Genomic DNA, 6,346 nt, shown 5'->3' with positions numbered 1-6,346 from the left:
GGTGCATCTGCTGTCACCTGCAGGAACTCAGGTCAACCTCAGCACCCTCTGACTCTGCAGTTGCTGGCTTGCTAGTGAGGAACGCCCTCTCTGCTAAGCAAAAGGAAAACAGCTTTAACAATGGATGGACTCTCTGTGATTCTCAGTACAATTCAGGGGACTAGAAAGGAATCTACTTTGTCATCTTAAGCCACTCTCTGTGTGAGAGACATTCGAGATGCCCATGTGGTGATTTAATTTACCTGATCAGACATATTCATTTCTACTGGTATATGCTGGATGATGGACTTATCTTGTTAAATCTTGTTATCTTGTTAAATCTTGGTCAGAAAAGTGAGATGAGATTCACTTCATGTTTTTCTCCCTTGGTGCCCAGGGCTGGTGAAATGATCAGCCCTGAATCTACAGCTCTTGGCAGGCTTTCTTCTCTTCATGTTACCCTCATAGAAACATCTGACCTTCCCCTTATCCTCCTGTAATAGACAGCCCAGGTCCCAGGCCATCGTCTCATCTGTCCTTTACGCCATCCTGTCTTCCTCTCTCCATTCATCAAGCCAACATGACTCACTCACACATGACAGAAAATCCACAGCCTTTCAGGGAAGGATGCATTGGCTCCAGAATAGACTACAGTTCCAGGGAGGGGGCACTGATATGTCACTTTGGAAGGGCAAGATGGACAGGAAGGCCACCTGGGGAAGGTGACATCCAATCAGGTCCTTGAAGGAGGCTGAGGGCTGGGCTTGGGCAGCTGTGTTGTGGAGTGTGGTTGCATTCTAAGGCGCTTATCATCCCCCTGGCTGTAGTGCTGTCCTGGCCAGTTTGCACTGATACCCTGGGAAGCCAGGCTACATTAACAGCCACTATCTCAGCCTCCAGAGAGCTCCAATTCCCTGGGTAGCTTCTCATACCATTGCCACTGAAGTCAGGCTAATGCCTCATCCCTCACTTTAAAGACTTCAGCCTTGGAAAAGGGACCTCCAAACATCTAGTCTCCCTGAATTTTCCTTTTTACATCCAAGCTGCTACTATCCAGTGTTTGCTTGATCCCATCCACCAATGAAGATCTCATCACCTTTTTAGGAAGCCAATTCTAGCTTTATACATCTTTTATCATCTGAAAAATTTGTCTCTTGGGTCAAGTCTCTTTATATTTTCCCAGTTTTAGTCCTAGTCCTGCTCTCTGGGGACACATAGAGCATGTCACCCCTTTCTGCCCCATAATAGCTCATCAGAGGTCTAAAGATAATGGTTCTCTTAATTCTCCTCTTTTCTTAGGTTACACGCTGGGCCAAGGAAATCCAAATATCTGTGATGGAATCCAGGCACCAGGACTTTTTAAAGCTCCCCAGATGGTTTCAATGTCCAGACAAGGCTGAGAACACTATCCTAACTTTGTATTCCCAGGTATTCCATTCTGCCACTACGACCTTTTGAAAACAGACAATCAACAGACAAACAAATGAAAAGCATTCTTTAGAGACTTGCGTGATTTCTTCCTGGACATTTGCCTGATCAAAAGACTTCCCCAGAATAAGCAATGTCCACTGACAGGTTTTGAGGACAACCTCACCCTCCTTGGGTTTTTCTGAGGCCCTATTACCAGCCGTGTTATCCCCTCTGCCCCTAAATGCAAAGGTCAGGCTAGATGACTGAATGCCCATCACGCCTGACCTCTTCCCCACACAGCTGGCGTCTGCAGGAACTCTATATGGGGCCCCATACCTCCGAGGTCAGAGTCCTTCTCCGATCCAGGGGTTGGATGTCATGAATCCCCTTGAGCAGCTCCTCTTCCACTGGAGGAAGGAAACCATTTGGTTTATTCATGACTGGAATCATGGTTCCAACCTCCCCCTTCCTAAGAATAAAGAATGCTTCCCTTTGGCATCACTTAAGCCCAATTAATTGATTTGGAAGTAATTCAAGTTTGGAAAGATTTTCCAAAATATTTTCTTTCAGCAGACGTGCAAAAATAGTCATAGAAACAGTCATGGGGTGGATGCCACCTGCTTATTCAGGGCTTCCTAAAACACACCTTGTTGGCCATCCTTCAGTTCTGGCTTTCTTTATGCTGACAGAAAACTGTAGATCCAGGCATGGGAGAGGCCTGAGGGTCAACCCAGGCCAACCACCGCACCCCCACCCCCAAAGCATGCAGGCCCACTACTTCCTTGACCATGGTCCTCTGGCCTCAGCTGGAATACTTGAGTAAAGCAGGCTCTCTGGTTGCTGAGGAGGTTTATTACATTTTAAAGTATCAATCCTATAGACAGGAAATTCTGCCTCCCTGCAAATTCCACCCGGCTCTGCCTTCTGCAGTCCTCAAACAAAGTTAGTTCTTCCCCCATGCCCTCCAGATATTCAGAAATAAGTTGGTTTTGGCAATAAGATGATAGAGAATCAACGTTGCTACTCTTATAGCGTCCCCAAAAAATGTCATACAGTTGAGGGGAACTGTGCACAATTCCTAAATAATTTTGAGATGTCTTTCAGGATATTATGTCCCACCATGAGGGGCTGTGCTGCATTCAGCACTTGCCATACCACTGAAATCACCTCTTTTCCCCCATTTTGAGCCCTATTCCACTGAACAATCAGACCTATTCTTAGAAATGAGCTTGTGCTAATGATTATCTCAGAGTCCTTTTACCAAAACCTTCACTTGCCTTTATCAGAAACATGATGTGAAAGAGTGATCACTCTTCTAAGGGTTGGGAACAGGCCACGTATCAGAAATAGCCACACTGGGTCTAAAGCAGGAAGAGGAGGGAGATTGTCAGTCCCTGTGATGGATGAAGGTCCAGGTCTCCCCACTCCACTTGCCTTGGTGCTCCAGGAATGATCTCCAAAGAACTTGCCATTGCCTATAGAAGGTGATTTGAGTCTCAGTTTCCTTTTTGGGACCAGTTTTGTCCCTAAAGTCATTTAAAGTTTGGAAAGTGAGTTGTACTCAGTTTAGAAACTGTGTATTGGGACTTCCCTGGTGGTGCAGTGGTTAAGAATCTGCTTGCCAATGCAAGGGACACAGGTTCGAGCCCTGGTCCAGGAAGATCCCACATGTCACGGAGCAACCAAGCCCGTGTGCCACAACTACTGAGCCTGCGCTCTAGAGCCCGCGAGCCACAACTACTGAGCCGTGTGCCACAACTACTAAAGCCCACGCACCTAGAGCCTGTGCTCTGCAAGAAGAGAAGCTACCTCAATGAGAAGCCCGCACACTGCAACAAAGAGTAGCCCCAGCTCAGCACAACTGGAGAAAGCCTGCGTGCAGCAACAAAGACCCAACACAGCCAAAAATAAATAAATTTATTAAAAAAACAAAACAAAACTGTGTACTGTTCCGGGATAATATCCCCAAATCATTTATACTGAAGGCCCTGGAGGAGGTTTTCTTCTTGCTGCCTCCCTCCGTCCTTTCCACGTCCTCCTCTCCTTTCTTTGGTCAACGTATTCCTATGAAGACATCACCCAGGGCCCAGAGCCTTCTGGTCAGTCATCCTGTAGCTCACTCAGCCCCCAGATCCTTTTCCCTCAGCTGCAGCAGCAGCTCCATCATCCCCAGCCTGGACTTTGCAGTGGTTTTGGGAGGAGAGTTAGAGTTTGACTTCAGGATGACTACTCATCCGTAGAGTGGTTAGGCTCCTTGACGCAACATGCTGTGTGCCTTCTGGATCCTCACTGTGCCTCTAGTAAGTTACAGTCCTTTCAGCTTCCTGTCCTCTGTGCATGCTCAATTCCTCATCTGAGTCACTGACAGGAGCACAACACAGGACAGGAATGGATACAGAGCCCTGAGGCACTCCATGAGAGACTGTCTCTGCGGACATTAATTTTTCAGGATGGGGTGGGAGGCATCCACATGTAGAGGAGTAGCACACTGGCTCAGTCTTCAGGGCACTCACCCTCTGTATTGAGAAAGGTGAGTTAAAAGTCAAGTATTGCTCTTCTTAAGTTGGAACATCAACTTCTTTACTCAGACACCACAGCTCCTTGTTCTCGGGCCTTCAGGCTCTGAGTGAATTATACCTCGGCTTTCCTGGTTCTCTAGCATGCAGATAGCAGACTGAGGGACTTCTCAGCCTCCGTAACTTTTATCAATACAGTACTTCCACCTAAAAGCAGCAAAATATACATTCTTTTCAGGTATACCTGGAACTTTCTCCAGAATAGATCACATCTTAGGTCACAAAACAAGTCTTAACAAATTTAAGAAGAATGAAATTATGCCAAGCATCTTTTCTGACTGCAATCAAAACTAGAAATCAATAGCAGAAATAAAACTGGAAAATTCAAATATGTGGAAATAAAACAACACACTCATGAACAACCATTGGGTCAAAGAAAAAATAAAAAAGGAAATTAGAAAATACCTCAAGACAAACAAAAGCAAAACACAATATACCAAAACTTATGGAATGTAGCAAAAGCAGTACTAAAAGATGTGTGGGAGGATATTGGTTGTATTGGGCAATAACTGATCTCCAACAACACTAGAAACCAAGTATTTTGGTTAACTCAAGAATAGTATAAGGAACTTGGATGCTCTTCCCAGCACGTATTTCTAAAACTTCACAGTGTAAGTGATAAATTCAGAGAAAGTATTAGTACAAGAGGAGAGCTTACCGAATGGGAACGACCAAAGGAAAAGATGAATGAACCTATGACTGTGTTGTGAACTATGTGGATTCTGCATTGAATGTGGAACCCAGGAACAGGGACCACACCCATCGATTGTGAAGTAGAGCTGAAGAAAAGGTAGAGCTGGGATTGTGAGTACAAACAAGACTGATGATGAATCTAGAATGAAGGATGGAATATGATGGCTGGCCTTTCTATAACAATGTTTATGTAACTGGAAGAAGGGGGCTGGAGTTGGCTGGGCAAAGAAAAACAGGTGACGACAATGGCCTCTCATCAGAGACACCTTATTCTGACAGCTAAAACTGATGTGCTCATGATAGTGGTCTTGTTGTATTCTTCAACTAATCAGAGCTGGATTAAAATATCCTCAGATTACTTAGCCAAGGGTTGTACAAATGTACTGTTTCTTTTTTAAAGGGCAATATATTGAATTGTAGATTGTCTCAGGTAGTATGGGTGTTTTTTCTCAGATTTTTTTATGTCAATCTGTTATGAGTTTACCCCACAAAGGCAAAATCAAAAACGATCAACACAGATTTTCTTTCAGCAGGATAATGTCAGTAGTATGGTTATTTTAACAAAATGAATTCTAATCCATGAACACAGTATATCTTTCCATCTGTTTGTGTCATCTTCAATTTCTTTCATCAGTGTCTTATAGTTTTCTGAATACAGGTCTTTTACTTCCGTAGGCAAGTTTATTCCTAGGTATTTTATTCTTTTTGATGTGATCATAAGTGGAACTGTTTCCTTAATTTCTCTTTCTGATAGTTCATTGTTAGTGTATAGAAATGCAACAGATTTCTGTACATTAATTTTATATCATGCAACTTTACTGAATTCACCGATGAGCTCTAGTAGTTTTTTGGTAGTGTCTTTAGGATTTTTTATGTATAGTATCATTCTTCCCAGTTTTATTCTTCCCTTCCAATTTGGATTCCTTTTATTTCTTTTTCTTATCTGGTTGCTGTGGCTAGGACTTCCAATACTATGTTGAATAAAAGTGGCAAGAGTGAGCATCCTTGTCTTTTTCCTGATATTAAAGGAAATGTTTTGAATTGAATCTACAAATTCAGTGCAATCCCTATCAAAATAACAGTGGCATTCTTCACAGAACTAGAACAAATAATTTTAAAATTTGCATGGAAACACAAAAGACCCTGAATAGCCAAAACAATCTTGAGAAAGAACAGAGCTGGAAGTATCACACTCCCTGACTTCAGACTATACTACAAAGCTACAGTAATTAAAACAGCAGGGTACTGGAACAAAAACAGACACACAGATTAACGGAACAGAATTCAGAGCCTAGAAATAAACTCATGCATTTATGGTCAATTAATCTATGACAAAGGAGGCAAGAATATACAATGGGAGAAGATAGTGTATTCAATAGTGGTGCTGGGAAAACTGCACAGCTACATTAAAATAATGAAATTAGAACATTTTCTCACACTACATACAAAAATAAACTCAAAATGGATTAAAAACCTAAATGTAAGACTGGAAACCATAAAACTCCTAGAACAAAACAGAAGCAGAACACCCTTTGATATAAATTGTAGCAATATATTCTTGGATCTGTCTCCTAAAGCAAAGGAAACAAAAGCAAAACTAAACAAATGGGACCTAGTTAAACTTAAAAGCTTTTGCACAGCAAAGGAAACCACTGACAGAATGAAAAGACAACCTATTGAATGGGAGA

General features: G+C 42.7%; 1 non-coding gene across 1 annotated transcript; it reads right to left on the bottom strand.

The window, feature by feature from the left end:
- Window positions 1-5,111: 5,111 nt before the first annotated feature.
- On the bottom strand, window positions 5,112-5,264 carry LOC114884861. The gene has a single exon (XR_003790926.1). It is a non-coding gene; the product is annotated as a small nucleolar RNA SNORA69 (small nucleolar RNA).
- Between the last annotated feature and the right edge of the window lie 1,082 nt (window positions 5,265-6,346).

This window comes from Monodon monoceros, unplaced genomic scaffold (assembly GCF_005190385.1).
Source record: "Monodon monoceros isolate NGI ecotype Baffin Bay Population unplaced genomic scaffold, NGI_Narwhal_1 Super_Scaffold_5, whole genome shotgun sequence".
Classification (NCBI taxonomy): Eukaryota; Metazoa; Chordata; class Mammalia; order Artiodactyla; family Monodontidae; genus Monodon; species Monodon monoceros.
This window is presented reverse-complemented; position numbering and strand designations above follow the sequence as displayed.